At 39.8% G+C, this 24,730-nt stretch overlaps 1 protein-coding gene across 4 annotated transcripts in view; it reads right to left on the bottom strand.

Moving 5' to 3' along the window:
* The window catches only part of LOC122873908 (cell migration-inducing and hyaluronan-binding protein-like), a 214,188-nt gene that overhangs the window by 163,427 nt on the left and 26,031 nt on the right, over positions 1-24,730 (bottom strand). The window contains exon 2 of one of the 4 annotated variants that reach the window (XM_044191259.1): positions 13,120-13,181. The exons of the other annotated variants lie outside the window; for them this stretch is intronic. The gene's annotated coding sequence lies outside the window, so the exon portion shown is untranslated. The remainder of the gene's footprint in view (positions 1-13,119; positions 13,182-24,730) is intronic. 4 annotated transcript variants of the gene reach the window in all.

Below are 24,730 nucleotides of genomic sequence, written 5' to 3'. Positions count from 1 at the left end.
AAGACTGCAGCAAATCAGATCCAGAGATGGTGACATGCATGTCTATGTTGTTCTCCATCCTTCACTTTCATTTAGATCACATCAAGGGTTGGAGCAAAAGTCTGCAACTACTGGCCATTTACTGGACTGACTGGATGTTGGTGTGGGACTGTACTCAGACTATTAAAACCTGCAGTGAAAACTGCCTGATGCTGCCTTAAACGAACACTCTTCAATATAATGCAATTTTTATGTTTAAAAATGCTGTTGCCAGGTGGCAGACCACTTGCTGTGTGAAAGCACCAAAAAAAAGGCTGAAACGTTGATTCACATATTTAATCAGCAGTAGCAGGACACAACACCGCCATCAAGGCTCCCAGCTACCTTCGATCCTACCAGCCTGTACACCACAGGCTACTGCTATCCACCTAATCTCATCACACAGCTAAACAGAGCAGGATATAGCTTAAAAATGGGGAAATGGTTAGCAAAATGACAAGATTCATATAGCAATTAAATTTTTATAACTAATATCAAATTATGTTTATTGGCCCATTCATTGATCTGTCTGCTCCCTGCTGGTGAAGAGGTGCATAATTCAAGGAAATCAGATACCAGAAAAATTAGCTCCTGCATAATTTCTCTCAATGTGGTTGCCATTGTTACACTGCAAGCTGCGACAGCAGGTTGAAAAGTTGAACCATCAACTCCAATGGCAGTGGCAAATACTGTAGCTGTGCACTTATACTCTTCTTGCTGCAACCTCAAGGACAGAGAGGGTGCTCGCTGTCTGAAAGCAAAGAGTCTGCAACCACGCTAGTGAATCTGTGGGGCTGTACTTACCTGAAGGCACGGCGGTGTTTTCAGCTAAATGCTCAGCATACTAACAAATCAGCTAACAACATATTCATAATGACAATGCTAACATGCTGAAGTTTGTTTGATGTTATTTTTTCAGGAAGGCCCAGTTCACACAACACAGTTGCTGGCCTCCAAGCAGCTTCACTGAAGCGGTTAAGGGTTTAGGGTTATTGGCCTTACTCAAGGGGAGGTGCAAGCGCTGGTCTTTCATGTCAGCCACCCAGATTTATCCGTCCAGGGATCAAACTGGAGACCTTCCATTCCACTGCCACAAGGAGTATCAGCAAAATATTCCCCTCACTCTATTTCGGGTTGGGAGAGCAGATAACATAAAGACAAAAGCTACCAATAAGCCTGAATCATCATATTCTCCTACCCAACAGTATTCTGTTGTGTCAATGTATTATATTCATTTTGGCTAGCATCTATATTTATTATTAAATATTTCGATTTGGCTTTAAGAATTGGTGTAAAGTGTAGTAGTACATGATAGTGGTGTAAAGAAGCAGAGAGAAGTCAGACACTATATTAAAATGCTTCCTGAACAGACTTGTGGCACAGAGACAACAGGGCTGTCAAATTTAAAACTCATCTTGCCTTAACCTTCAGCTAGCTGCTTATTTTTGATTACCTTGTACCTGTTACCATTATCCTTACGGCAGGTCGGTCTTAGTCTCATTGAATCATTAAGCCTAGTACTTCTAGTCCATGTTTGTCTTGCCTCTCTCTCTCTCTCTCTCTCTCTCTCTCTCTCTTCTCCCTCTCTCTCTAGTTTCTCAACCTTCTCTCTTTTCACTCAGGCTTCTCTGTGCTGGACCATCGGCCGTCCTGGGACCTCTCTCTCCCCTGGCTGTCGGTGTCTCTTTCCAGAAGTTTTAGATCTGAATCTTCGTCCTCCAGGAGTTTCATCCTCTCCTCTTGTCTCTCTCTCCCTCTGTGTGTCTGTTCCTTTCTCCCACCTGTGTGAATGGTGTGCTTGAGTTTTGCCTCTTGTGTGTTTGTGCAGTCTGTCCTGTTCCAGGTTCCATGGTGGAAAGGTCGTCATGTGGCTCAGGTGTCTTTGGCGACACCTGAAGTTGCTTGACGTCCTCCCGGATCCATTCTTCATATACGGTATGTTACAATTTATTTATAATTCTGTCATCATGATTTAATACTTTAATTTTATTATGCTGGTCTATTCTGTACAAACGACATATATTTCTTGTCTGTCTGTCCTGGGAGAGGGATCCCTCCTCCGTTGCTCTTCCTGAGGTTTCTTCCATTTTTTCCCTGTTAAAGGGTTTTTTTTGGAGAGTTTTTCCCTTATCGGAATCGAGGGTCTAAGGGGGTGTCGTATGCTGTACAGATTGTAAAGTCCCTTGAGGGAAATTTGTGATATTGGGCTATATAAATAAAAATTGACTTGTGATTGTGCTTTATATGTGGAGCAGGATACGTTTTGGGGAGAAGATGAGAAACTGGTGGTACCTTGTTGTACTGCTTTATCTCTGATTGCACAAAGGTCAGACATATCAGACAAGCCTAGTGAGAGGATTTTTTTGTGTCAGAGGAGAAAAACAGCAGCTACAACAAACTTCTTCCTAGGGGAATAATGTGTGTCACTGGTTGTCTACTGTTTCTGACCACACATTTAAGCAGAATATTAAATGCTGTTCCCCCGAGGAAAGGGGAAAAAAAGTAATTGTTTAAATTATGATGACATTGGTGCTCAGAAATCACAGTAACAGCTTATACACACCCATCACATACACAGTAATGAAAGACCAGTGTGTCATCTTCTGTTTTTCCTTCATTGCAGAGCAGCTGACATTTCTGAAGTTCACAGTTTTAGCTGCCAGCAGCAACAAGCTCAGCATCCTCTGGGACATATTCTGGGGTCCAGCCACCATTCACAGAGTGCACTCTGCCAAGAGCAAACAATAGGCAGTGGATGAATGTGTGAGCACATAACAGGTAATCCTCTGAGTGATTTACTGCTCTTCCCAGCAAGAACAAACCCAGGGTGCTACCATTCAAGCCAGTGTGAAGCTGACAAACCTGGGCACTTTGAAGCTCTGTCTCTATTCCTATACTTGTCTTGAGCACATGAGTGTGTGTACAATAGGTAAACATGTAAATACTAACATGCAGTAGTGCAATATTCAGTGTCCAACCCCACAATACATTCATCCATGTACTATAAAACACCTGTCCATCTGGTGGTGATAATGCACCGATAACTATTTGCCTCCCGAATCTGAGGTCTTGGATTCAGCGTTCAGCTTGTGAGCTCAGCTTCAAATGCTCTGATGTCATCCATTGAAATGAAAAGAGGAATAATAATCATAATATTTTACTATTTGTAGATTTAGTAAATGTATAATCATATGTGCTGAATTAATATGAAAATATATGATTAACGATCAGTGGGTTTTGTTTATATTTGGTAATTTATTATTTAACTGTGCTACTAAACTTTAACTCAATACACTTGGCAGCTGTGGGGCTGCTTTATGGAACTAGCTTACCAAGTAAGCTTACTAAGCTAACACTAGCTTACTGGCTGTTTTCAAGGGTTTTTTATGCTAATAAATGAATCGCTGTTTAACTTAAATTCTAATGCTACAATACATACTCAGTTATCTTAGAATATGAATAGTAAACCCCATGGAACAGGTTTCATTTTTGAGAAAGACTGATGAGAGACTGCACTGAGTTACAGAAGCTAGTGGAACAATGGCTAGCCCAGAAGTGACGTCAAGACGTTGGTTCTACACCTCAGTGCAAAGTAAAAAGTAAAGTAAATAAAAAATAAATAAAGTAATAACAAAATAAAACAACAATGCAGGTGACATGACTGTATAACTGAATGTGAGTAGGAGCCTATAGTGATGTTTTCCCTTTTGTTGTATGTGTACCTTGATGTGTTCCAATTTCGAAGCGCTCTGAGCGGAGGTACGTGCAATAATTGCCGTTCAGGCACAATATAATCCTAGCTATTGAGCAAAAATTTCCACCATGACATCTGGGTGTGACAGCCATCATTCTTGGTGGCAGTGGCACACTTGTGTCACAAGGTAAACGGTAGAAATAAAGAGTTCTCTTTACAAAGTAATCTACCAGGAATGTGTGCCTGCATGTATTTGATTGGCTACCACAACGTGTTGCAGTCCATCAACAGTTGAAGCAGGTTCAAATTTTTGACGGATGACCCTACGTTTTTTAGCTGCATTGTCACTCAAATGAATGAGAGGGCTGCGTTTTTTCATAAAGGGCTAACGTCTGTCTAAACATCGCCTTAGAGGATCTTTGTGTCAAAATGCAGTTTTTAGCCATTCGAATTTAAATTATGTTCACATGGTGCGTGTTCCCAAATAAATTATTGGGGAAATAGTCAAAAGGGGCAAAACAGCAAATTTCTGTCCCAGGGCCTATGAACAGGTTACCATCAAGGTACCCTAATGGGATGTCTCCAAAGTCTAATTAACAGTCCCATAATCCAAAGGAATTTAGTTTATAGTGATGCAAAATGTTAGCAAACATTTGCATCAATGAAAATTAGGGCAGGTTCACACATCCGGTCCCTGAATCGAACCAATGCGAGGATGATACATTGTTTCAATTCCGGTTTGTGTTCATAAAGGCTAAATTCAAACTGTCCAGAAATTGTAAACAAAAGCCATGTGGTGGAAATGTCATTTGATTATTGTTCATATACTAAAGAGACAAAAGACAACAAACCCCTCCAAATTTCTACCTGGATATTGTACATCATGGAGCACCATCAGGTTCTGTTGATGTTGATTTTGTTCTGGAGCGCATATCAGCAGACTTTAGAGGACTGCGCATATGAACATCTCGTAAGACAGCAGGTATTAAATAATTTAATAATGCAGGCATTTCGAGGGAGACGCTCTGCCATCAGACGGTCTTATCACAGAAGATGGCTGGTTCAGATGAGATCCTACCACGACTTGTTAGCATTTGCCATGCAAAGTGGACCAGTGAGGTAAGTGGGCAACAATTGCATACATGCAAAAATCCCACTCCTTCGAGGCGGACCAGAGAGCGGTTGTTTGGTCCGCACCAGAGTTCGAGTGCGGCGTTCACACCGACCCAAACAAACTGCACCAAGGCGGTAAACGCTCCAGGGTTCGGTTCAGCTGGACTAAACAAGACTGGTGTGAACCCACCCTCAGATTAACTGTAGCTGAGCCCATCTACTGTAAATCAGCCATTTTTTTATAACCCACTAAATTGAAAAGATGCAGATGTATTTTGCAGCACTGATATTAATTTCCTTAGTAAATCAACCAGAAGGTGAGTTCTGGGAGGACCAGTTTAATCAGGGATGTGTGCTCCAGAGGAGATAAAAATCAAGTTAAGCTGACAGCAGGAGACTGTAAACACACTGCACATTATCTAGGGATTAAACAAACTGTTCTCATCCACAACATAGATCATGTCTCTTTGGCTCTCTGGATGTAGACAAAAACAACACTTTAAGGCCCAATCCAAATTAGTTTTTCATGTGCTTTTGAGATTTGTATTCTGAGGGACATTCATGTATTATTTGTGGAGCGTGAAGTAAATGACGAAAAGTGATCTACACTTGTACAGACAGCTTATTTTTCCATCGACCAGTCTAAGTCTGTAAACTGAAATATACTCACTGAGGCAGTCAGCTACATGTAATTACCCAAACAGTCATTAAATGTTAAATACCAGTTGACTTTCCACAGGTGGAAAGTTAGTAAGGACATTTACTCAGTTGTCCTCACTGTACAACTACTGTACAACTTTGAGAAACTTCTATTCCACTACATATATGTATTTACATACTGTAGTTCCAAAGGGAAGCTTAAAAGTTTTAGAAGTAATTTAAAACATAATTTTGTCTCTCTCTGCTGGCAGGTACATCCTCTCTACAACGTTTCTTTTTCAAAGGTTTTACTTTTTCAGGGCTTTTTTACATTTTCCTTTCTCCATCAGCGTAACACTCATTTGATTACACTTTTCACATATATGCACTTAAGCACTTACACTGACAGCAGCCCTTCCACCAGTCATTCCACCCATCCATCCTTTCAGTCCCAGCAGAAGTACAGGGACTTTGAGGAGTGGTGCACTGGCCCGTGGTCCAACAGGAAGCTTCCCAAAAAGCAGTGATCTGTATGATCACAGCAGCTACATAATAAAGCCCTTTCACTCTTCACTCCTATTCCTCTCCCCTCTGCAGGAGCTGAAAACTCCAGCCACCATTTCCTCCAAACTCCATCTGCCACTCTAACAGGAAAATGCCTTCAGACAGAAAATTGGAGAAGTGAATCTAAAATCTATCATAGCTTTAGAGTCCGTGCAGTTGATCTAAAATGCACTTTAGTAATTCAGTTACAAGAAATGGCATTATCATGATGAAGAAGTGATGTTATTAGAAGCAGAAATCATAAACATAATTATGATGGATATTTGTTAGCAATGCTCACACAAGTCAAAGAGGCTGAAGACTATCTCGCATGGTCGCGTATAATGGACTATTTGCTTGCTTGGGTTTTTTTGCTATCTTTTTTAAATCATTATTATTTCAACCACTGGGTAATGTTGACGGTCCCAATTACCAAGTGGGCAACTGCTCGGGAGGCCCCAGAACTCCAGGTACCACAAAGCTCCAGGCATACTATTTGCCAACTGCTTTTTGTTAATTTAATAGAAAATTTGTTTGTAATATGCACCACCAAAGCACAACATAAACTGAGCCTTACAGTGGTTTCTGTTTTATTACCTATATCTTGAGGCCCTATCTCGAAGAGGTGCCTACGTCGAAATGTAGTTTTAAGTCATTATCTCAATTTTGTGCTTATGTGACATATTCCTGAATTGATGTGTTTAATCAAATTAGCACATTGCAAATATGATGCCATGTGATATTCCAGCATAGAAAAACTGTACATATTGAGAGTGGAAGGAACAGGGTTATATTAGGAACCCAGCAGTACTGGGAAACAGGTCTGGGTATCATTTACAAAATTACAATACCAGTACCCTTAAAGTGATGCCAATACCAATAGAGTATCGACACACACAGCGTGCAGTATCAGTTAGTACAATAAATATGAAATATGCTAAACATATCAGAGTTGGTCAACACTAACATTTCAGATTTTTGTCATTTCATGCAGAGACATGGGAATACAGCTAACCATTAGACATGGTTACAGGGCATTACAACACCATAGAGGCGATACCTCTTTTTTTCTACTTCATTCAGTACCCATCATGTGAATGGAAGCATTCAGTTGTGTAAAATACTCCCCATCCACATGATTTCTACACATTTTGCAGCTCTGAAGTGACCGCGAGAGGACCAGCAGGCTGAATTGCCAACTCTGTCAAATACACTGCGCTTGACTTCACCACCACAGTAGCTACTAGCTGCTAGCTGTAGCTGTGGTAGTGGGCCAATCACAGAAGTTTGCAGTGATTGGTTGTGAGCAAAACCATACAAATATAGTAATTTTTTTCCTAGATCTGGGTACAAAAAGGATCAAATGCAGGTATCGTTTGACTAGAGAAGTTTCGATACTACTTGGTACTGGGTTATTTCGGTCGATACCTTAAAGGTATTGAGTACTGATACCCAGCCCTTCTGGGAACTGTCAAGTCTATGCCCTGCCCTGTCCCTGGTGGCTGGAGTTCGATTCGGGGCACTCTGATGGATCTCTCTAGAACAGGCGGCATGAGGACAAGGAGGCTGGGTCATCTTATTCCTCCCCTCAACCAAGACCACAACTAAATCTGACAGTTTTGGAAGGGTTCAAGCCCACAATGGGCCAGCTCCCTCCTATAAGGGTCTGGGGGCAACCAATATCAGTCATAATAAACACAAGTCACCATAAACAAAATAACAATATTGGAAACATGGTAGTAACGGTGCAAAGATGAAAATCATACAAAGAATTACAAAAGGTAACAATAATGATACTGTTGACCCAGCAGGCCTGACCCTGCTGACCCGTTCTGACCCGTTCTGACCGGTTCTGGAGCTCCTGGATGGTACCCCAATCAGTCCAGTGGCCGGGCTGCCATACTGGCAGCACTCTCCCTGACTTTATTAATTATTATTATTATTATTATTATTATTATTATTAGTAGTAGTAGTAGTAGTAGTTGTGGTAGTAATAGAGCAAAGGAAGCATTAGCATTAGTGTACATTTATTTTGTTTTTCCCCCCATGCTTTCCCTTAGTTTGTCACCTCCCTTTCTCTTTCTCCCATCCACCCTATAGACTTCTACACCCACACACACACACCCACATCAAATCAACAAATCAAACCACTAACATCACCTCGCTCTCTTGTTCTCTGACTAAACGTAATTCATTGTTTTGTTTCATCATGTTGTCCTGTTAATGTTCAAATGATAAAAAAAAGAAACACAGCAGTTCATTTTTTAACTACTATGATGTCAGGCAGCAACTGCATCAGCAAGCGTTTAGAATCACACCACACCCTGTTAGATATTATCTGCTGACTGTCAACACCAACCGGCCCAGACTGGAGCAGACTAAGTCCATCCTGGTCCAATCAGTCATGCCAAATCAGACCCTTAGAAAGGAAAAATGCCTGTTTTTCTTTTACAGCCTTATACATTTGCTTCAAAGCAGAAAGATCAGAATATAAAACATAGCCGTCAGGCAGGTTTTCGACAAGTCCTCAGAAAAACCACAAATGTGTTTTTCATGGGTTTTATGGATACATTTGTGATAAGCATTTCAACTGTGTGTGCTACTGCAGAGACAAAAACACCCACAAACATGGGTTTGTGTGCCTGAAACTAGGTAGTGTCCGTGTGGCCCACCACCGCAGAAATCTGGGTTCAGTTCCCGGCTGCTGGACCTCCAGCTTGGTCAAGCAATGTAACCAACACAACTGGAACTATTGGTGGGTGGGAAGGTAGTGAGGGATAATGAAAATAATGTAATAACCATCTCAAATTGTATTAAGTATAAGTAAGTTATTACATTACACAGCATAATGTTATGTGTTCCACATTTTTATAACATTATAGCCAAGTTGTTATCAGCAGTTATTACTATGCAGATGCCACACTTACTTTGTGTCATCTGGATATCTGGTCATCAAATCTAAGTCTGGATACTGATATTATAGTTGCAAATTTGTTTTGAAATATGTAGCACTAAAACACAATGAATGACATGAGCAGGGTACCTGTGTTTAAATCTAGTTTATGACCTTCATTTTCTGTTTTGTACTTACACGTTGCATATTCCTAAATGTATGTGTTTAATTACCACACAGTAAAAATGGGACCATGTAGTATTCCAGCATAAAAAAACTGTACACGAGTTTACCCCTAGCAGGTTAAACCGGCCATGATTATAACATCCACCTTTCACTGAAAAGAGTAACGCCTAATTCAGTAACAGAGATTTGATTTGTTAAATTATCTATGATACTTTGTAGGATACATGAAATAGAAATCCCTGCACAATGTTATATGATGATAGTAATGATAATTATATTTATATATAGCAATGTTATAACTGTTATTTACACTGGGTCAGATCAGATGTGAAGTTGTGAGGTGCACAAAATCTCCATTTCAAAACACCATTTCATATATTACAGTCCTATATAACACCACCACAGTCTCAAAAACTGCCATATAACTGAATCAATGCACAAACAACTAAAGTAGTAGTAACAACATTAATAAGTAAAGTAGCTGGTCGGCCTATTTATTGCAGTTCCCTTTGCAATATATGTTTACATTTTACAGGTACATGTGTTTTCCACGTTTTACTCTCTCTATACTAACTTCAAGAATTACTGTAAGATTAGAATTCAGCTAGGGCTCCGTTCGTCATACGTGGATAACTGAGCTATCCATTTTAGAATGTTGACGATTTGATTCTGGATTTTTTTGTTCTTCCAAGCTGGTTGAAACTTCATCTGGAACTGTTGTCAGAGCAACAAGTCCTAAAGCCTAAACCTGCAAATATGGTCATGATCCAGCTGCACGACCTTTTAGGGTGAACCCTATACATGAACTAATTTTCAGATACAAATGGCTCCCGTGTTGATATAATTATGATTTTAGATGAGAACATACAGCTTATTGTAACAATACTACTATCTACTGGTGAAATGATCACTATTAAAAAAAAATATATATATATACTATACTAAAAGATTGTGACTGTTAAAAAACCACTAAAGCCAGAACATGTGGCATTTAATGACATACGTGAGGGAGATGATACCCACCCAAAACAACAGAGGGCAGGTCAGCCCACTTGCCTGGGCTAATCACAGCACAGCGTCTCTTTCTGTGTGTGTGTGTGTGTGTGTGTGTGTGTGTGTGTGTGATGATTTTTCACTGCATCGGCTTAATTTGTGTAGTGGCCCACTGGAAAACATCCCAATTCCCCCAGTTAACGTTTGAATCCCATACAGATCCTTGCCAGGTCAAAATGTTTAAAAATGGGTTACCACACCTACACAATATATAGCAATAGGCTGATTGGCTCAATGATGACAGGTGTGGTTAACCATCCAACCCGCTCAGGGTGATAAACATCACAAAACAATTAACAATTCAGGTAGTGTACAATGAAAACTCAATCAAAAATAAATGACTCCCAAAGACACCTTTCATTGCCAAATAAGTGGTTAAAATAAAGAGCTGGGATCTGATAGATTTGTTTGAAATCTGTTTGGTGCATGGTGTTGTAATGCCCTGTAACCATGTCTAATGGTTAGCTGTATTCCCAAGTCTCTGCATGAAGTGACAAATCAGAATAATCTGAAACGTTAGTGTTGACCACCTCTGATATGTTTAGCATATTTCATATTCATTGTACTAACTGATACTGCACGCTGTGTGTGTGTGTGTGTGTGTGCCTGAAGCAGGCTTCACATATACACTGTTTTTTGGTGTGTAAATCCTTCAACCTGAGGACAATGAAAGGCTCTCATCAGATACAAAACTTTTCCTCTTTCTCAAACCACAAGCACAATTGTGCCACAGACAGCAGGGGCTCAGAGAGCCTTACATCACTCTTGATGCCATGCAACACACAGTTTTGCAAGCTATCTAACTGGTACTAGCAGTGTAACCTGAGGTGACGCGGATGATCTCCTTGTTCTGCACATGACAGTGAGAGTTCTGCTTGAGGAGGCTCTGCAGAAGAAAAGAACGAGGAGGCTGCTCTGAAGTTGATCACCATAAATCTATAAGAGGCTGCTCACTTCCCTCCAGGTGCAGCGGTTTTATTCTCTGTCTGACACCAATGTAATGAGTGACATGGCTAAAGCTGAGACATATTCAACATGGATAGCCCTGAGAAGAGTCACACCGTGTCCTCAGCGCTGGATGTATAGCTTGGAGGAGCTTTTGGCAAACCATGTCAACTAAAAAGAAGGTGTGAACCACCCTACCTCCAGGCTATCACAGAGCTAAGAGCTACTGACAGCGGAGAGGAAAACATGGCTTAATATATCATTTGCTTACAACGTAAGCAATCAGTGAGAAGGGCAAGCATTTCCAGAGAGCACAGTAAACCCTTGGAAATATTTCTTTCAGCTCTTGCTTGCACTCATCTTTGAACCTCCCTTTCAAAATGCCATCCAAACTGTTGTCAACAGACTTAACCATGGAGCTACAGCAGAACATTTACTATATGAGCTGAAAACTACACTTCATGATAACATACACGTAATGGGCCATTATGAAAGCAGATGCACACCTTCCTATCCACTATTAAAATACAAAGTAGTTTTTGAAATAGGGTATACACTTGTTTGAGGTCATTCTGAAGTAAAGATTCCGTTACTAAAGTCAGCTGAGGTAGCGTCCAACTTGGCCCTATACAATTACAGTATTACTGTATTACTATACACAATTTACAGTATTGGCAGGTGAGAAGCTGGTAAGGGATCATGCCGGCTGCTAGAAACAAGATGACACCAGTGAGACTGAACCAAAACAGTACATTTGTGGGCCGCAAGACCAGAACAATGATCTGAAAGTCACTAAAAGAGCTGAGAAGAACTGCAAAGTTGGTGATAATTCTCTGTGGGTTCATTAACTTTAAATTTCTAGAAAGGCTGCAAAATCGGAACATAAAAACTGGCTCTTTATTTCACATGTAACGTTTGGCAAGCTGCACCTGTCTGCACAACAAACACATAGCTAGGACCAACAGCAATCGGATTTAACCAATGTTGGAGGAAGTATTCAGATCCTTTACTTGGGTAAAAATTGCAATAGTGAGATATAAAAACACTCCATTACAAGTTTCTGTCATTTAAGTACGTAAAATTAATAAGTATCACTAGCTAAATGTACTGAAAGCATCAAAAGCAAAAGTTCTCAAAGAGCACAAAAGGTGAGTGTCATTATCATTATTATTATTATTATTGGGCTATTATTATTGATGCATGAATCTGAGGTGGAGCTAATTTTAACAATTTTACATAATCTATATAGTACATCATATTTTATACATTTTATGAAGTAATCACTATTTACAGCTCTAAGATAAATGTAGTGGAGTAAAAACTACAATATGTCCCTCAGAATTGTAGTGGGGTAGAAGTATAAAGTAGCATAAAATGAAAATACTCAAGTACAAATTTGAGGCATTTGTACTTTTCTTAAGAGCAGTAGTTACGTAAACATGCTTTCATTCCACCACTGGATTTAACCGGGTCCACCTGACACCAAAATATCTTTCTAGCTCTAAAAGAAAGGTCGGCCTGGAGCATTGATGGTATGGCCCCCAGGTAATTTGAGACCCCTGCACTACACAGACAGACAGGCAAGTAGACAACTTTGTGCTACTGATGAACTTCTATCTGAAATCTGTGTATCATCAGAGATCAGCCATTGGCAGAGTCTATCTCTGTGAAACCAGCCATATAATCCCAGCATTAGACATTTTAATGAGATTACAGACACCATGTATGATAATGTTTTATTACGTTGCTGTTATTACTGATGTAACTATTATACTTTGATTGTCCTGATGGTCAGAACAGCATAATACACAAACAATTTCTCAGTTCTGTCAGGAAAATGATCACATTCAAAGATGCTTTGTCTCTGCATCAGCAAGGGTATTAGCTTAACAACCACAACATCTCACCTCAGCCTCGCTACTGAATGCTCATATTATTATCACATGCTGTTCGTTGACAGAAATATACTCACACACATATATTCACACAGAGCAGGCTTGCTACCACAAGCTGTCTTATCTGCAAGAGTCTTTACCTCCAGCTGAGAGGAAGAGGGATGTAAGCCACCACAAAGCGAGGAGAGCGAAATGTAATGTGCTGCAAATGAAAACAAATGCAGCTTTAGGAGGGTTACATGTGCAGCACACAACCATTTCAAAGTAAAGCCATTTATCATTAGCCTTGATTTGTTGTAGTCACTCGCTGTACACTTTGCTCCCAGAGACAACACTCGAGCTTTTGTGTGCGGACCCTGAACTGCTTGTAGCTCCAGTGTTTGTTCCCTGCCTGTCTATTATTCCCAGTAGCCATTGAGACACAGTGAGTTTTCACCTTTGTGGGCTGAATGTACAGATCAGGTTGACACATTGTATTATTATACACTGTTATGTACATAAAAACATGTGAGGGTGTGAGCTGATTTCATTAGTGTTTCTATGACTTTCTTAGCAGCCAGCTTTAATGTTACTTTAATGCTCTGTGCTTCCACTTCTAGTTTTGCTTTGCCGTCTACAGTATGTTGTGTTAATGACATATGCTGGAGTAGACAGAAATTGTGTCTGTTTATATACATATATTAAAAAATAGAGTGATATACAGAGGAATGTGCATGGTGACAACATATAGATAACAAACACATACATAGATACGTTTTGTAATACCACAGGGAGTGTGCAAAAGTGAGATTTGTTGACAGCTTCTACAGTTCTGCCGCAGCGATCTGACAAATCATCTGGATTTAGAAAATCAAAGGTTTTTAAACAACTCCTGCCCAGAGACATGATGAGCTGTACTTGTGTTGGACCGGTATCTATGGGATTTGATTTGATGTTTATTACATATCTGCCAGTGCTGTCCAAGGGTATAATTAGTACAACTCCAATCAAGTTCCCCCCCCCCCAAACTTCCCCAAACAGTGTTTTCTCACTACTCAGTAATAACAATCCAGATGAAATAATGTTCTATGACCATGAGACTAACGTAACATACAGTAGTAAGCAAATTGAGAATAAATACAAACTAGGGCAAAAAAGCGTAGTGCCCCTATAGCTGGTAACTTCTAATGCAATTTTTCATAGTCGTTGATGCAAGTTTTTTTGTTTTCAAATATAACAAATAGTGGGTAGAGTTGCACAGTGGTAGGAGCAACTGGTTCCCCATTCTGTATTCTGTAGAATGTGAACCCCAGTCTGTGTCAGAGCTGCTTTATATGCCATCACCCAGCATCTTCCCCAACTTGGGTGTGGTACGTGATTGTAGTGCTTCATACAGTAGGAAGGGAAAAAAGCATTGCTGAGGAACATAATCCAGGGAGCAATTACCTTTCCTTACAAAATGTATATGGGAAAAAAAAATTTGTAGTATATAAATGCCAATTCTAGGAGACAGTTTTGATTTATATATACAATGTCTTTATATAGTCAACTTTATAGATATGTAATTCTAAATTGCAGCAGTACCCCTTTAACATAGGCTACCACTTACAGTTGAATCAATTTTTGGCTGAGGCAAAGGCCTGACAGCATCTGACTTTCTTCCGTCCTCCCACTTCGAAAACCAAACCTCCGGTCTCGGTGTTATTATTATGATGGTTTATCTCTGACCACTCTGACATAAAAACAGTCCACCTGCCTCTTTGCCCATTTCATTGATGTAGTTGCACATTAGTCTGAGATTCAGCGAGGAGTTTTAGTGTCCCGTGATGCTCTATAAATGTTGTTTCAGAGGGCTTTTACCCACCCTGACAAGACACTAAAGAACACACTAAATCTGTTTTATTTTGGCTTTGAAATGTTCACTATTAGAAATCATGAAAAACAGCAGAAAATATTTATCTCAGTCAAGGTACATCAGCCCACTGTCCTGTGTGCACAATGCTGAGAGATCCAAACAGTCATATTATTCAGAAGACTGGTTTCTGTATTCACCCCTGCTCTGAGTTTTGATCAGTGCACCTGTAATAAAGTCACATTCATTATGCATGTTTCTCTGTTTGGAGCAGAGCAGTGACTACATTTATCTGAGAGCAAAGCCTCACCTGGCCTCACAGTGTTTGGGAGTTTTAATGAAATTGCAACAAGGGACAAATATATTTTTTAAACAGACAATAATGGAGAAGGCACACAAACCCTGTTGGAGCTCCTAATCCAATCAGAGTTGTCTTTTCCTGTGAGATATTACACAGACTGTTGTTTATAATCAGGCCTGGCCTCCCGCTCCACTCATCTCTCTCTTTCTTTCATGTCGTGTCATTGTGTGACAAACAGACAGAATAATACGGAGCAGCGAGAATGAATGAGGCTTGGTTTTTGTTAGACAATGACAAGTATTCAATTGCACTAATCGTTTGGCCATAGGTAAGTGCTTAAGAGGCTGGGGGCAAATGGTGAATGGTAAATGGACTGTACTTATATAGCGCCTTTCTAGTCTTTCTGACTACTCAAAGCGCTGCAACACTCAGCCAAAGTCCCTTTCCTTCCTTAAGAGGCCCCTACAGGGCAAAAGCTCACTTTATTGTGTGTTCTTTAAAAAAAAAAAAAAAAAATGGTTGTCCATTAGTAGAACTGTAAATCCTCCTTCTCTGCTGAGGGAGTTGAGAGAGCACAGAGCGCTAGAAACAGGGGAAGCAGGATTTCACTGCTGATGTGATCTCTAGCCTGTGGTGTCTCAGGGATAATTTAGGAACACATGGCCAACAGTAGTTAAGGCTCGCTGGTGCTCAGCAGGCTCATTCTGAAGCCTGTATGACATAACGGCTTTCTATGAGGAAATATTTCAGCTGAGTACACAGCATTTAACATTGCCTTCTATACTGATCATTATGCCTCAGTGTTGACTGGAAACAAATGGAATACATATGAAATTCAGAGATGTCCCAATGATGTCTTAGGTCGCTTTCAAGAACAAGGGAAAAATGATATATTGTTACCTTTTAGTTCTGGTTCAGTTCGTGTTCACACTGACTTATTACAAAACAAATTGTTGGTTTTGGTCTGCACATGGGATTTGTTGACGATAAGTAAAATAGAAAATAATGCCAGTCTTATAGTTTAAACATCTGGCTCCATACATGCAACTGCGGTCCATCTGCTTTACTGTCCGGTGGCAACCACGGTATCGCAGGCTCGATGAAATATTGGTTCATTTAAATCAGGTATTTGAACATATAATTCATCAGCTAGTGCATTATGTTGTCAACAGTGGCATGCCCAGAATCGGTTCATTTAAAGGCTTGCTCAATGTGATGGCAGACAAAATCACGGTTTTTAAATGGAGCCATTCTGCCAGGGTCAGTAGTATTTCCCATAATAGTAAACTATGACAAGAATGTTCTCACAGAGCATAATGTTTGATTGCTTGCAGTGACTTTTGCAAATGAAGACATATGGGAGAATTTACTAGAATATCTCAGCTGTTTTTCCTCACTGCTCTGGCATATATTCCTGTCTCTGTAATACACCCCAATCAGGGTGTATATGTGTGTAATGTATAGTTGCTATGGAAGCAGCCTCTGAAGGCTCTCTGCAGTTCATGGTTCTGGGATTGCATTCAAAGTTGTATTTTTAAAGACATTTTAATTTGTAATAGATGTGAAATTGTAGAGCAAAGTGATCGAGGCAAAACTCAACATTCATGAAAGGTGTCATGTGATTTTGGAGGTCTGTGTGTGTGCCTCTGTCTACTAAAACCATGCAAATTGTGTCTTTTGCGCTCTGTGTAATGTTTATGGAGACTAGTGCTGAAATGCAGGGGTGGAAGTAACAAATTACATTTACTCTTATTACTATAACAAATTCATGTTTTTGTGTACTTGTAGTTTAAGTATTTATTTAAATTGGTAATTTTACTTTTACAAGTATTGTACTTCACTGCATTTCAAGTTGCATCTGTTTCAGAGTCAAATCAGCAGCTGTAGCAGAGAAGAAGCTGCAGGTGTGTCTGCAGAGCTCCACGTCCAGAGAAGTGAGAAGTGCTCTCAGTTGACACTCTGGAAAACGTACACGTGGTACGTAAATTGTTTACATTCACAGGCCGAGTGTCAGGGTGTGTGAGAGGTGAAGTTGCACCCGGGCTGCGACTAGCAGTTAGTGAACAGTACAAAAATGCAATAAAATTAAGGATCACGGCATTATGGGTCATGGTTAAGATTAGTACCTTAATTAATCACTGATTTAATGCACCACCTGGCCAGCACGCTAAGTGGCCAAAATCAAACACACACAAGATGCCGCATGACCAACGGGTGCACGCTGGGTCTGGCAAACATGCCAAAGGCTAAAATGCTCATGGTGGATTAGGGTTGGGCATTATTATTACTATTTTTATATTGTCCAATCGTGGTTACTCGAGATCGCCGGTAGTCTTAGTGTCAAAGAAAAACGTAACATCGTGTATTTGGGGATATTATGGGTTTTACCCAGATGCCAAAGGTGAGCCTAAGGATATTACACAGCCAATCTGCAAGCTAAAGATGTGTCCCAGTGAAGGACATGCCGACCACTAATTTATTTGCATATGTGCAGGTTTACCATCCTTATGGAGTCCCAAAATGTCCCAAGCTAGCACTGCTAGCATCACAGGTGCTGTTAGCCAAAACGCACCTTGCCATCCCTCAATATTGGCAGCTTTTGCAAAAGGCTCCAAACTGTTCTTTAACCACAGTGAAAGTGGTTTTTTTTTGAAAGGCTAAATGCCAACAAATATGGATTAAAGCAGAATAGTTCGTTAGATAAAAACATGTTGAGAATTTTGGAAATGATTACATCTTTTTTCAGTAAATTTTGACTTTTGGACTTTACAACACTCTGGAATTATTGGAAATGTTTGGGTCACACGAGTCAGAAACAATCCTATCCAGCCACCTCTGGAGAAGGGGAATTATCTCTGAATCATTCTCAGAGTCAGTGTCAAATGAACTTTCAAGAGATGTCACAATGCGAACCTGCTCCTCCATCAGACTCAGCTTAATCAAGCCTCTAAAGCATGGCTAAAGCCTCTATGGCAGTCGTTCTCCTTCGTGCTGATGTTTCATTCTGATAATCTCCAAAGCTTTCTTTCTTCCTTGGTTTTAGCTCGAAGCTAAAGCTAGGTTTTAGCTTTGCAATAGCGTAAAAAAACCAACTGGAAAAAAATAGTTGCTAGGCAACAGTGACACGCATCTTCAAGAGCGGGAAAAAGTAGCAAAGACTGAAATGATACACCTTGTATAATGCATACGGTATGACCATTATGGCCATTCAAGGTAGAAATAGTCATAACGCTTGGGTTTTGTAATTTTAATAAAATAACAATGTTAGAAGGGTCCTATAGATAAATGGGGTTTATTCCAATAAAGTTATTGCATTGCAAAATTTAAAAACGGTCAAAATAACTGCCTTGGTAGCTGCACAGTAATTTTTATTCTATTGTTTGATTTGTCTTTTAGTTTTATCTTTTTATCTTTTATTTTATTTTGTTTTACTACTTTAAAAATCCTACTTACGTTAGTTTTTTTATATTGTCTTTTTATATTGCTATGTGTTTCGTTTATATCTTTTGTTAATGCCTTTCTGTCTTATGTAAAGCACTTTGAATTATCTTGTTGTTGAAAGGTGCTATACAAATAAAGTTACCTTGCCTTATAAAAGCAACACTATATTACTGGCAGGCATAGAGTATTACAATGTAAACATCACATTCTATTGTAGAATACTGTAATACATTTTACATAATAAACTGTTAAAGTATTGGCAGTAGCCATAATGCTGGAGACCACAGCTACTAGTAGTTTATTGTAATTTCACAGTTTGTTTGTTACAGTGTATGCTCACCCTGCCATCACTTTTATGCCTTGCGTTTTGTTTGTTGTCCGACTAGTATTGACCAATCATGTTTGAGCAGGTTTTGGTTGCATGCAGGTAAACAGTCTGTGCAGGGAGCAAAAGAGGCAGAACACAACCAGAACATATCTTCGGAACCCTAGAAATTAGCTTTTTATTAGCTTTTTTAAATTTATCTGCATTCAAATAGTCATGAGACGATAGCCAATGGGTTCCAAGATTGCTAATCGGACTGTAAACAATGACCTGGCGCATGGAAGAGGATGTTTTGGCCCAGATATCCGTTATCCAGATATTCACTGGCTACACTGTAAGCCCCGAAATATTGGCCCTTGCCCCCGGAGGCTAAATCATCATCAGACGATAGCCAATCGGTTCCAAGATTACACAGGCAGGGACCGGCTACCAAAACAAAGAAGCTCGGATGACACTCACATATGCCACTACTCCACTATATGTTTACATAGCAAATAGTTGTTTGTTGCTATATTTATGTTCAAAATCTCATATACAGAACCGTTAAAAAATGTGGTTGTCCTGAGTGACGACAGTTCTCTCAGTGTAGTTAAACTGTTGACTAAAGTAGCCAACATTTCTTAATTATGTTGTTTTTATACTATCATATTGTTTCAATTACAAAACATCATATGGTGCTGCTAAGATGGGATTTACAATGTTGTAAGGATATTATGAAAGTCTTTTGCACAAATGTGTAATTATGTCTAAATATAAAACTGTGGTTTTATTGGCTAAATTACAAATGCATTGCATGCATAAATTAAGAAAAGCACATAAAATATTAGAATATTATTATATGGAAAAATAGGCAAAAAGCATCATGATGCAACAGCCTCTCACAAAATTAAATGAATCAGTTCATCCCTGAATTCTGTCCAACAATATATATAAAATGAAATATGAAATAAAATTTCAATGCCATAATTTACCATTATCGTTTTTAATGATTAATGAACACTTAAAAAAGGACAGTTTCCTCTGACTATATCACTGCTCTTGCCAAATGCATGCTGTCAGCCCCTGTGACCCTAAGCAGGATAAGTCGATGTTGAGAATAGATGGAAGTTCTGCGTCCTTCAGTAACCTATTTAAAGTGTCAGGGGTGAAGGCAAATAATTAACCTCTACATATGCAATTATCCTAAGTAGGCTAAAGTACAGAAAGACTATCCTTTATAGAGTAACTTAACAATAGGCTGAATAGCAGTGTTTCACAGTCTGTTTCATCTCTGACCCCACCCAGCATCACTGATGTGTGTGGTCAGTGCTGCAGTTTGCATACCGCTCCAACAGATCCACGGATGATGCAATAAATCACCTCATCCACACTGTCCTGGTCCACCTGGACATCGGGAGGGGTAATTATGTTAAATGCTGTTTGTAGACAGCTCAGCATTTAACACAATTATCCCCTCCAAACTCGTCACAAAGCTTGAAGACCTGGGACTCAACTCCACCATGTGCAGCTGGATCTTAAACTTCCTGACGGGCAGACCTCAGGCGGTGCAGGTGGGCAGCCACACCTCATCCCTCCTCACCATCAACACAGGAGCCCCCCAAGGATGTGTTCTGAGCTCCTTGCTGTACTCCCTGTACACACGACTGTGTGGCCACATCTGACTCCACCACCATCATCAAGTTTGCTGATGACACAGTCGAGGTGGGCATGATCTCTGACAACAAAGAGAAGGCCTACCTAGAGGAAATGACTCACCCGGAGAACTGGAAGTTAGTCTTTCCCGGTGTGTGCGGGCTAGTCATGTTACTTTAGTCAGCCATAAAGTGAGTAGATAAACTCAGGTTGCAGCATAATAGTTACTGAAAGGCTGTGTGTTGTGTTTGCTACCATAGAAAATAAAGTTATAAAATAAGAAGAAAATAAGTTCCTGTTTATTTCTACGGCATCTTGTACTCTTCACAGCAGAGTTGAAGCTAGCTAGTTACCAGCTATGAGTAAGGCTAATGTCACTAAAAAAAAAAATCCCAATGACTCATAACGTTAGCTCAGCTGCTAACTAGCTAAGTGGGCTTTTCACTAGGGTTGGGCTGACCGCCATCGACCACTGAGCCCTCTACCATTGTAACATCGTGATTTAAATGTTCTGCTCGTTCAACAGTTTGATTAATTGCTGATTGAATACATTCGGACAGGATTTGATTTTGGGGTTTTTTGTTCCTCAAATCTTAGCATTTTGGCACTGGTGATTTTACTTTGGTGCAGCAAGTGTTGAGTTCATTAACAAGTGTCTTAACACTGGTTGAGAAAACGTAAAAGTTAAAATGACGTGCCATGTAACGTAACATAAATCATTAAACTTTAAAGTCAACATTAACTTTTGGTTTCACACGGGACACGAACCCGGACTCCTGGGTTTGCTTTTGACCGATCCAACCACCCCCACCTCCTCCTTAAGCGGACTTTGTTGCTCTTTACATTACATCACCTGATTTCATAAAAGCTTTCTGGCAGCCCTGTGCATCTAATACAACGCTAAAGGGTACCTTGTGTGTGTCTATATGACGCCAAGGGGTGTGACAAAACAATTTTCAAATTTCAAATTTCAGTATTTGATGTCCTGGGAAAGAGAACCGGCTGGAGCAGCAGAGTGGTGAGTATGACATGACTGTTGACTGTAGTGCAGTGGAAATTTCCATTATACTGAATTAATCAAGACAACAGGTAAACATGGAGGGCAGTGTTGCGTTTCCATTAACAGCAAATTAAAATGGGAGCAGATAAGATAAGAGTATGGTCTAGACCTGCTCTATAGGAAAAGTGCAATGAGATAACTTCTGTTATGAATTGGCGCTATATAAATAAATTGAATAAGAAAACAGGGAGACTGTACCGCACAGTAAAGGCTCCAGATTGTGGTGCTGGGAGATGTGCACAGACATTCTGCCACGTTATTGAGGTTATAACTGGAATCTATTGACATAAACACTTTGTGTCTCTCATCCTTTTTGAGCCCTGGGCTATGAGGACCTGGAATAGCAGTTCCATCATCTAAGTAGCTGACTAATTTGCTAACCTACTCTGTTCTCACTCACACACACATACACACACACACACACACAACAGGATTGCAGCCAGTTTCTATAATTTTATCAACACACACATACATTAGATTGCACACCAATCCATGCATGTCAGCCTGCATACACATCATTAAAGCCATTGATTTGACATCAGAATTAATTATGAGATGGAGGAGTTGAGGCCTCCATTTGAATGCGTCAGTTTATCGACAAAAACCTTTAATAGAGGACAGGTGGCGGCAGCTCGACACTGAGCTGGCCATTATCTTATGACTTATGTGTATTGGCTTTTGAATGAGGAAATATCTGCATCAGACAAAATAGAAGGTAATTGGAATCTACCACAGAGTCGTGAAAAGAAAATCGTATGCTCTTCTCCCTCAGTGGATTATTGTCAAATGTCAGAGCCATCATCCTCTCTGCTATCGACAAATGCTAATGCCCTCACTAAAAGTCTGCTGTCTTTAGCTGCACAACCATTTGAGCAATAAATGCTTATGAAATGTTTATATCTGTCGACATGTATTTCAGGGCGACACTTCAAAGCAATACCTTGACAATAATCCTACTATTTTGATTGAAGCCTTGCCTGCGTGAAGCAAGACAATTCCAAATTCAAGGAGAAACTAACTTTAAAGCAAACAGAGTGCTCTTCACATAGCCTGTCTATATTCATACACACACACACTGCTGTACTTTTTGTACTTCAATCTGAAAAGATCTCTCCCTGTCATCTCCTACACCCTAGGTGGGCAATCACACACTCACAAACACACACACAGACTGTGTGTTTAAGGTCTGTAGTAGAGGTCAGCTGTAGAAAACCAACTCCCTACAGCATCTTATGGGTCCCAACCAATCATGAATACAAAATACTAGGGGTGTGACAGAGGTTTGCACACTGCTGCATTTTAAGAGGTCAGTTCAACCAAATGATAAAAAAAAAAAAACATGGTTTTGGTTTTATCTTTTCACGTTTTGAGATTATCAGTCTGATATTTCTGCTTCAATCCCACTACAATGGAGAACAATGAAAGTTAGTATGTAGTCCTCACGGCATTGAAAAATGACATTTGGAAAATTCAACAGCAACATTTCTTTGCAGAATATATTTTCCCCAAAACGGCACCATTCACCTTTGAGTAAGGGAAGCTCAATGTATTTAGCTGTGTTACTTTAGTTAAGACCAGAGGAAATCTTTTGAAGATGGGTTTAGCAATGTTACTGCTTTGAAATTATTCCAAATATTTAAATTGAATGGAAGAGTAACATCTGTTGTGTTTAACTGACCGATTGTTACAAGAACAGGAATACAACTAAAAAGGGGGGGGGGCACTGTATATAAAAAGATGTTCATAACTACCAGTGTGGTCCCTGTGAGAGTGCAGGCACAAAAATGTGAGAACTTGTGGTTGAAATTACAACTTTACTTCCCTATGCATGTGTGTGTGTGTGTGTGTGTGTGTGTGTGTGTGTGTGTGTTTTTTTTTGGGTTGGGTTATGCTCGATCAGAAGTCCGATAAAAAGTGTTCATAATTGTTCCGAACAGAACATACTCAAAGGTAGAGTGAAAAGCCGGCCGTCATAGAGAGAGGGAAACACGATATTGTTTGAATATGGGGATATGTAGTGCTGCACTCGGTCGTTTACACAAATGGTCACGTAACAAATGGGGGAAAAAAAAGAGCTAGAGAGAGAAGTTCAAACTCTGCTTACTTTCTCAGCTCTGCACAGCTGGCCAATCACATGTAGATGTGGGTGGGCATGAAGTGGGTGTGAATGTCATTTTGTCAGTTTCGGAATTTACAGAAATCTTCGGACACAACCCCCCCTAACCAGACATCAGAAAGGTGTGGGGGCGGGGGCTTCCAAAGCTATTCAACTATCCAACAAACAGTTCCTTGAATAAAACACTTAATATTAAATGAAAATAGTCACAATACAGTTAATGTGTTCAGATGCCATAGAGTGACAAATTCAAGAAACCTTAAAGCAATCAGATTTGACCGGAACAAAACACAAGGGCAAGCAAGCTTTTCCACTGGCTCTGATTACTTTGTTACAGTAGAAGTAATGTTAGCCTAATTAGCAAGGGTATGCCTGTCTCCATCTGTCGTGTTGCAGCAGTGCCTCGAGAGCATGCCGAAGTGCTTTCCTTGACCTGAGATGCACCATTTTTGTTGGCAGGTCTACCAGCTTTGCCGACCTAATTTGCATGTTTAGATTCTTTCAATGTGTGAGCATACTGGAGATAGGAAATTACTTTTCGGGTATGTTAAACCTAATACCACACTAAGAAATATCTGTGCATTAACAGTTGTATGAATATATCTTAACAGAAATTGTCCATTGCACGTGGTTCACAGATGTATTTCTGTTTATTTACATTTCGAATTGCATTATGGGACCTTGATCTCTGCTGACGATTTTTGGCTACCATGGAAGTATAAGCGGCACATAAGAAAATTGTATCCAACTGTCTTCATTTCAGCTATAGGTAATTTTCTGGAAAACGAAAAGTTACTGTTTTATTGGCAGTGTTAGCTAGTAGAAATGTTATATTGTCTGGGTTGGTCATGTTTAACATACAACTGTGAATTTTCGTTACCTCGCTAATGTTAGTTAACGTAGTGAGCTGATGTTCACACCACCATTATCGGAAATTATTAACCAGCACTTGGTTTGGAAGATTAAAGAACTGATTTGTTTCATAAGTTTACAAACTGAGCAGCTTTGTATGAGAGCATTTTCATAACGTTAAGTCATTGCAAAT

This window comes from Siniperca chuatsi, linkage group LG1 (genome assembly GCF_020085105.1).
Source record: "Siniperca chuatsi isolate FFG_IHB_CAS linkage group LG1, ASM2008510v1, whole genome shotgun sequence".
Taxonomy (NCBI): domain Eukaryota; kingdom Metazoa; phylum Chordata; class Actinopteri; order Centrarchiformes; family Sinipercidae; genus Siniperca; species Siniperca chuatsi.
Note: the sequence above shows the minus strand (reverse complement) of the source record. Positions and strands in the feature narration are given on the sequence as shown.